The sequence below is a fragment of the Ictidomys tridecemlineatus genome, chromosome 5, assembly GCF_052094955.1.
Source record: "Ictidomys tridecemlineatus isolate mIctTri1 chromosome 5, mIctTri1.hap1, whole genome shotgun sequence".
NCBI lineage: Eukaryota > Metazoa > Chordata > Mammalia > Rodentia > Sciuridae > Ictidomys > Ictidomys tridecemlineatus.
In genome coordinates, this window is record NC_135481.1 from 92,034,295 (window position 1) to 92,043,197 (window position 8,903).

The following is an 8,903-nucleotide window of genomic DNA, read 5'->3' on the forward strand; positions in this document are numbered from 1 at the left end:
TACTGTCTTACCACATCATGGCATGTTTAGCTTATACACCCTTCCTCTATTGATGAACACTCAAGGTGTAGTTGGTTATTTGCTATGAAATATAACATGGCAGTAAACTGGGTAATTTATTCACTTGTGCCATGTTTTCCTAGGAGCAGAGACAAGGGCAAGCAAAAGCCATCCACATGACCAGCAGGAAAAAGCATTCCAGGGAAGTGGGAAGACCTGAGACAAAGTCTTTGAGGAAGAAGGGGGTGAATTCATGTTCTGATTATTGTGTGCTTGGCTTGCATTTTTATTGCTTTTTCTGTGTGTGCATTAGAGCTGTAGCTTTTCAGGTAACTTGATAAACTCTGAAATAACTATCCTACATTAGCTGGTGTGTAGTTTCCACCAACCAGCCACTGAGATCACTCTAATGATCTAATATCATTACTATCTAATGATAGTAAATCAGCTAGAGTAAGAAGTGGGATATGCAAGGAGAAATGAAGTAGAAAAACACTGTGGAAAGCAAAATTTATTATGGGGCATAGGAAAAATCAGAGTCAGGTACCATGGGGCATCCTGTATTCCCAGCTACTGTGGAGGCTGAGGCAGGAAGATCACAACTTCAAGGCCAGCCTGGTCAACTTAACAAGACCCTGTCTTGAAATAAAATGATTAAAAGGACTGGAACTACAGTTCAATAGCATGTTCAAGGCCCTGGGTCTGAACCCCAGACTGAGAGAAAAGGAAGGAAGAAGTGAAAGAAGAGAAATTCACATGCATAACATATATTTGGATTTTATATATACATACATATATATATATATATAATATGATAATCATATATATGTATGTAATTAAACCATGCTTATAAGGAAGAGAAATGTACTTTACATTTTCTAAAACATAAAAGAGTAAAATGAAAACTTATAAATTCAACAGAAGACAGCCTAAAAAGAAAAAAGCAAAAAGTCAACACTACATTAAGATACATCAGAATAATAAAGCTGAATCCGGACATATCAGTCCTCAGAACATATTAACAAGAAGTTATCTGGTTGAGTCAAGATTTGGGCACAGACATGCACATCCTCAGAGGAAGACCACATGAGGACTCACTTCCGATATACTACTTGCAAAGAGAAAGCTGGGCATGAACTGAATTGTGTCCCACCCAAAATGTTGAAGGCCCAACCCTAAGAACCTCAGAATGTGATAGTCTTCGAAGAAAATGTCATTAAAGCACTAAGGCATGTACAACCAGAGAAGTGAAAAATTCTGCTCCATTTGTGTACAATGAATCAAAGCACTTTCTACTGTCATGTATAATTGATTTTCAAAATGACTGGTGTTCTCAGCAGAGAAGGAAATTTGGGCACATCCTCAGAGGAAGACCCCATGAGGACTCACTGAGAAGGTGTCACCTGCTTGCCAAGGACAGAGGCCTCAGGAGAACTCATCCAGCTGATACCTTGACCTTGGATTTCCAGTCTCCAGAACTTGGAGAAAATAAATGTCTGTCATTTAAACCACACTATCTATGGCATTTTAATATGACAGCCCAGGAAAACTAAAGCAAGAGTCCATTTTTAATATCCTTTTACATAATGAAGCCAATCACAAAAAGCAATTTTGAATCAAAACTAAACATGTAAAGTACCTTCAACATTTCAACACTCTATTTCATATGCCTATGTTTTAGTGTACTTGATTCCTAAAGAAAAGTGTTCTGCTGAGCATGGTGGTACACACCTGTAATCCCAGCAAAGGGAGAGATTGAGACAGGAGGATCACAAGTTCAAAACAAGCCTTGCAATTTAGTGAGGTCCTTTACAACTTAGTGAAAACTTGGCTCAAAATAAAAAATAAAAAGGGCTGGAGATGTGGCTCTGCAGTTAAGAACTCCTGGGTTCAAACCCTCTAGTTAGGCACCCCCATGTTCAATCCCCAGTACCCTGCCCCCAAAAGTGCTCTTTTGTCATTGATATTAAGAATTAGATATCAAGGTCAAATTATCCAAACAACTGTGCTAAAGTGCTAAGAATATTCAAAATTCGTATTGGGTGGTGTATTTGATATTAAATTTTCTTCATATGTTATATAAGCTTTTTAATGTTTTACTATTCACTATCTGTAGCAAAGTGCTTTTGAATAGTACTCTGAAATAACTGCTGAAAACAAGCCTAAAATTTCATGATTTGTAAATCTTCAGAACTTAACAGAAATCATTGTCTAAGAATTGTTCAGAGTATCTGAATATTATCAAGAAAGAAGTAATATATCAAAATATTAATGTATTTAACTAACATGAATTTTTTTCAACACAGACCATGGGATATGGAGTATGTTCAATTTTTGCTATAAGGCAAGTCAATTGACCTGGTCAAGAAAGCAACATCCAGGGGTTGGGGTTGTGGCTCAGTGGTAGAGCGTGTGAGGCCCTGGGTTCAATCCTCAGCACCACATAAAAATAAATGAATAAAATAAAGGTATTGTGCCAACTACAACTAAAAGATAGTAAAAAAAGAAGAAGAAAGCAAACTCCAGGGGAGGCAGTTACCACCCCAACAGAAGCCAAAACAGAGGAAACCACAATTCAGCCACCCACCTCTTGGATTGAAGCCTTAACTACTGTTAAACATCACAGGGACTATCAGATAAAAGGTGTATTAGCAAAAGCCATGCCATAATGTATAGCATAATAAATATTAGAAATAGACTTTTCTAAAATCAGGTTTAAGTTCAACGAGTGTTGGTTCTGGTTCTACAACTTGGTATCCTTGACCTGCCCCTCTTGCGCTGGGCCTAGTGCACCAGGCTCCAGTGGGCCCAAGTCTCTGTGGGAGAAGGAGGAAGGAAGGGGGGCCCAGAAGTGGGCTTTACCAGTGAAACTGATTAAAGTGTGGGGTCATTACTACCTTGACTGCTAGTAATGTGACCAAATTCAGGAGCTAGTCCTCTTCCCAGAGCCACCTGAACCTCCATGGAAGAACCACAGAGCTATTTGTGTGGACTGGAAGTGAAACATACTACTTAGGAGCAGTCTTTCCCAGGAGCAGACAGTGTGACTTTACTGCTGGAATGAAGCACGCAGTGTTACACATGGTACTAATATTATCCCCATTAGCAGGGCCACCCCCCTGCTAATGGGGATAATATTAAAGAAAAGTGCACAACTGACGGTGGACACAGTGGAGACACAAAAATGGCAACAGAAAAAGAGTCTGTAAAACCCAGCCAAGAGTAGGAGGACTCAGTCTCCTATGAGTAGATTGGTGTGGATTTAATAGCATCAGGAGTGGATGAAAGGAAAAGAGACAACCTAATGCCACCCTGGTACTGTTATAGAAGCAACTGCCAGAGAACAAGAAGTTTCAGCCATTACTTCTCAAAAAGAAACCAGGGAGGGGCTGCAGTCAGAAAGGTAAAATGGACTCCTACTCCAAGAAAAGAGACAAAGACGTGCCTCTCCTAGGAGGAAGTATAAGGAAAGCAGAGCCCATGGCTCCCCTGAGGAGTCTTTGAGCTTTTGGGTGTGGAACAACTAGGGGAGAGGTTCATGGGTCCAGAGCCATCTCTCTGAATCAGAGGCCATATATAGAATTGGCAATACATCAACAACAATCATGCACTTTTTCTCCTGTGTAAAAGAAAATTGACAAGGCTTGAAAATTGTACTGATTGACTAGAATTTGGCTTTGGGAAAAGAAACACTATCATTTAACCGTTTGGTGCTAAAAATGAAATAATCCCCAACTCTGTGCAAAGGGCTCAATGAAACAAATAAATACTGATGTTTTCTCACTTGAGAAGTGAAATGTTGGGACAGCCTGTCAACAAAATGGAATGAAGAAAATTGAGACTAGAATGATGATGAGAAATGAACTTTATTTGGCAAAATGAACATATTGAGAGTACTTACAAAGTAGGCAGTGAAGGATAAGAACCTGGCGTATTAATTCTAATCAAAGTACATTTATCACTGAAGTAAAGCATCAGGCAAAACAAAACAAAAAAAGTACACCTCTAGATTTTATTGTTCTGCATATATCCCTGTCTCCAAATCCCAACAGAGAGGGGACGTGTATGCAAACCTCATCTTTCTCCTTCATTAATGGTGAACTTCAGATTAAAACCTGTGGAGCTAGTAGCTGACATTTTCTAAAGCACCCTATGAAGCTCAAGGGGAGGGCTTCATGCTGTGGCAACCAGGAGGGCATCCCACCCTGTGAGGTGATCAAGGAAATGTATTCTAGATAAACTGAAAGCTACCAAACAGAAGACTACAGCAGGACATAGTATTTCAATTGCATTGAATGACAAAGCAAGTGACTTTTGACATAGGATGAATCATGTTCATATGCAGATGTCATCCTCCTGAGGATGGAAGTGTGGACTTAGAGCTCTGAAACCACTGCTGATGGTGGGCGGGCCACTGGGGGAGATAAATGGCATTTTACTAAGGCAGCTAATATATATTCAGACAGAGTTTAGATAATTTTTTTATATTTCTACTTCAGTAAGTTTTATCCTTAGTATTAAGTAGGAAGATACAGTAAATGGTAGTCCATTCTCTATTTAAAAAAAAATATTTTTAGTTGTAGAGTACAATACCTTTATTGTTTGTTTTTTTATAATGTGGTGCTGGAGATCAAACCCAGTGGCAAGTGCTCTCCACTGAGCCTGAGCCCCAGCCCTGGTAGTCTATTCTTACATCTGTAGTCTAATTCTTTTTTTTCACTTAGAATTATGTTGAATGTCCCACATTGACAAGAAAATAAACTAGATTTCTCCTTAAAGTTGTCTTGCATTCATCTTATAACAGATCTTAGGAAGAGAAGGAAGCTGAGACTGGCTTCCTTCACAGCATTTGTCCTTCAGTGGGAAAGCATAACACAGTACACTAAGTATGTGGATTTTTGTTGTTTGGGGTTTTTCCCTACATCTTAAGGTGATTTCCATAACCTTGGCCAAGGATATTGCCTGAAGATTAATTAGAGGGACTGACAGTGTCCCAGGTTGGCCACTGCCCTTAGCCCCCTGCCATGTGTAGGGCTCAGTCATCCTCTTCATGGCTTTTCAGTGTCAAATAATGTGTGGGTTTGGCTTCAATTTCAAGAATCCCTTCTTTTCACTCCTAGATGTCAGCTGGATGGCATTGAGGCATAATGGGACACAGAAGGTATGTGGAGAGAGATTCCAAAACTTCCCTGTTTGCCCACAGCTATAGTTTTGGATCCTGGCAGGTGGAACAATGTGACACCTACAATCATTCCATCTAAGTAGAGTTCCAACTGTGAGGACTCCAGTTGATACCAATTGTCCTAAAGTTTGACCTCTCATCATAATGCAGCCACCTTGAAGGAAATTGTCACTTCTGCATGGATTGCTGGGAGGATTGCTCACTGTTTTGCTTTCTCCACTAATTCCATAGCATTATTCCAATATGTTTTTCCATTTCCCATACATGATTTCTGGCTTCTTAAAACTGACTGTTCTTGCAGGGGCCACTTGCTTCTCCTCAACCACAAAAGTAAAGGCCTTTCTTTATTGACTGCAGGGCCTATACACCACTGTGCTGTTACCCTTGGTACTATCTACAGTAGAATCTTCTTATCTTGCTCTTGAGTGTGATTTACAGGCAACCAAGAAATATAACATACTCATTTAAATAAAAAGAAAATAATTACCTCCCTGTAGTTTATAGTTTGTGACATTTCTTGACCTTGCTTGTTCTTTTTTTAGATCTACACCAAATCTAGTCGTCTGGTTAAGGATTTTAAACAGAGACAAATAAGAACCCAAGAAACTTCATTGCTGTTACTGTTGGTCAGATTAAAACCATTTTTTTCTTAAGTATAGACCCACAAGGATGTGAAACAACTACAAAAAAACTGTTTTGCACAGTGTACATCCTTAGTATTTTTATATGCATATGATAGGATGCATATTATTTTCTTCACATGGCTTAAATAAAGCACTGTATCAATCTGCTAAAATAAATAGATATTTATAATACATTTTAAAATATTTATTAGTGCATTATAATATATAATAATGGGATTCATTTTGATATAATCATACATGCATAAAATATAATTTGTTTTATTTCAGCACCTATAATTTCCTCTTATTCTCCCCTTGTCTCTCCTTTTGTCTACTGGTAATTCTTGGTTTATTTGCTTTTTCTTATTTGGTGTTTTATAGATATACATAAAGGTGAAATTCACTGTGGTATATTCATATATGTGCATAGCATATTTTCTTCAATTTCGTTCCATATTTCCTCCCTTTCCCTGTTCCTCCTCCCTCACCCTCAATCCCCTTCCCCTACTCCACTGATCTCCTTTCTGTTTTCATAGGATCTCCTTCCTTTTTTCCTTATTCACTCTAACTTCTGCATATGAAAGTAAACATTTGATTCTTAACTTTCTGAGTCTGGCCTATTTCACTTAGGATGATGTTCTCCAGTACTATCCATTCATAGAAAACCAGCATTGCAAAGCATTTTGAGCAAAATACTACACGAGGAAGAAATGAAAAACAATAACCAAAACCATCAGAGGGAAGTGCCTCAGTAAAGACAGAGGGCGAGGGAAAAAAGAATCATGGAGAAACAAACTAAATTTTTTTTTAAAAAAAAGGATAAATAATCAAACATGGATGGAAGTACAAACCATATATCAATAGTAACTCTGAATGTTAATGGCTTAAACTCTCCAATTAAGCGACATAGGCTGATATCATGGATTAAAAAAACAAATCCAACAATATGCTGCCTCCAGGAGACACATCTGATTGGAAAAGACATACACAGGCTGAAGGTGAAAGGATGGGGAAAAAATATACCATGCACACGGTCCTCGTAAGCAAGCAGGGGTGGCCATCCTCATATCGAATAAAATCGACTTCAAGACTAAGTTAATCAAAAGGGATAAAGAAGGACATTATATACTGTTAAAAGGAACCATTCACCAACAAGACATAACAATTATCAATATTTATGCACCAAATAATGGCGCTGCGACATTCATAAAACAAATTCTCCTCAAGATCAAGAATCAAATAGACCACAACACAATAATTATGGGTGACTTCAACACACTTCTCTCACCATTGGACAGATCCTCCAAACAAAAGTTGAATAAGGAAACTATAGAACTCAATACCACAATCAATAACCTAGACTTAACTGACATATATAGAATATATCAACCATCATCAAATGGATATACTTTTTTCTCAGCAGCACATGGATCCTTCTCAAAAATAGACCATATATTATGCCACAGGGCAATCCTCAGTAAATATAAAGGGGTGGAGATAATACCATGCATTTTATCTGATCATAATGGAATGAAACTGGAAATCAATGATAAAAGAAGGAAGGAAAAATCCTACATCACATGGAAAATGAACAATATGTTACTGAATGATCAATGGGTTACAGAAGACATAAAGGAGGAAATCAAAAAATTCTTAGAGATAAATGAAAATACAGACACAACATATCGGAATCTATGGGACACAATGAAAGCAGTTTTAAGAGGAAAATTCATCGCCTGGTGGTCATTCCTCAAAAAAAGAAAAAACCAACAAATAAATGAGCTCACACTTCATCTCAAAGCCCTAGAAAAGGAAGAGCAAAACAACAGCAAATGTAGCAGAAGGCAAGAAATAATTAAAATCAGAGCTGAAATTAATGAAATCGAAATAAAAGAAACTATTGAAAAAATTAACAAAACTAAAAGTTGGTTCTTTGAAAAAATAAATAAGATCGACAGACCTTTAGCCATGCTAACAAAGAGAAGAAGAGAGAGAACTCAAATTACTAACATACGGGATGAAAAAGGCAATATCACAACAGATGCTACAGAAATACAGAAGACAATTAGAAATTATTTTGAAAACCTATATTCCAATAAAATAGAAGATAGTGAAGACATCGATAAATTTCTTAAGTCATATGATTTGCCCAGACTGAGTCAGGAGGATACACACAATTTGAACAGACCAATATCAATGGATGAAATTGAAGAAGCCATCAAAAGACTACCAACCAAGAAAAGCCCAGGACCGGATGGGTATACAGCGGAGTTTTACAAAACCTTTAAAGAAGAATTAATACCAATACTTTTCAAGTTATTTCAGGAAATAGAAAAAGAGGGAGCTCTTCCAAATTCATTCTATGAGGCCAACATCACCCTGATTCCGAAACCAGACAAAGACACCTCAAAGAAAGAAAGCTACAGACCAATATCTCTAATGAACCTAGATGCAAAAATCCTCAATAAAATTCTGGCGAATCGAATACAAAAACACATCAAAAAAATTGTGCACCATGATCAAGTAGGATTCATCCCTGGTATGCAAGGCTGGTTCAATATACGGAAATCAATAAATGTTATTCACCACATCAATAGACTTAAAGATAAGAACCATATGAACATCTCAATAGACGCAGAGAAAGCATTCGACAAAGTACAGCATCCCTTTATGTTCAAAACACTTGAAAAATTTCATTCTTCTTTATGGATGAGTTTCAAACTCCATTCTCTTTATCCATTCATCAGTTGACAGGCACCTGGGATGATTTCATAACTTGGCTATTGTGAATTGTGTGTGCTATTATGAACACTGATGTGCCTGTATGGCTATAATATGCTGATTAAGTGATGAAATTTTTAGATAAATACCAAGGAGGGAAAAAGCTGGGTCATATGTTGTTTTCATTCCTACGTTTTTTTGAGGAATCACCATACTGCTTTCCAAAGTGGTTATACTAATTTGCTATCTCACCACCAATGTATGAGTGTATCTTTCCCCCCACACCTTTGCCAGCATTTATTATTATTTTTACTATTGATTATTGTAATTTTAACTGGAATGAGATGAAATCTCAATGTAATTTTGATTTGCATTTC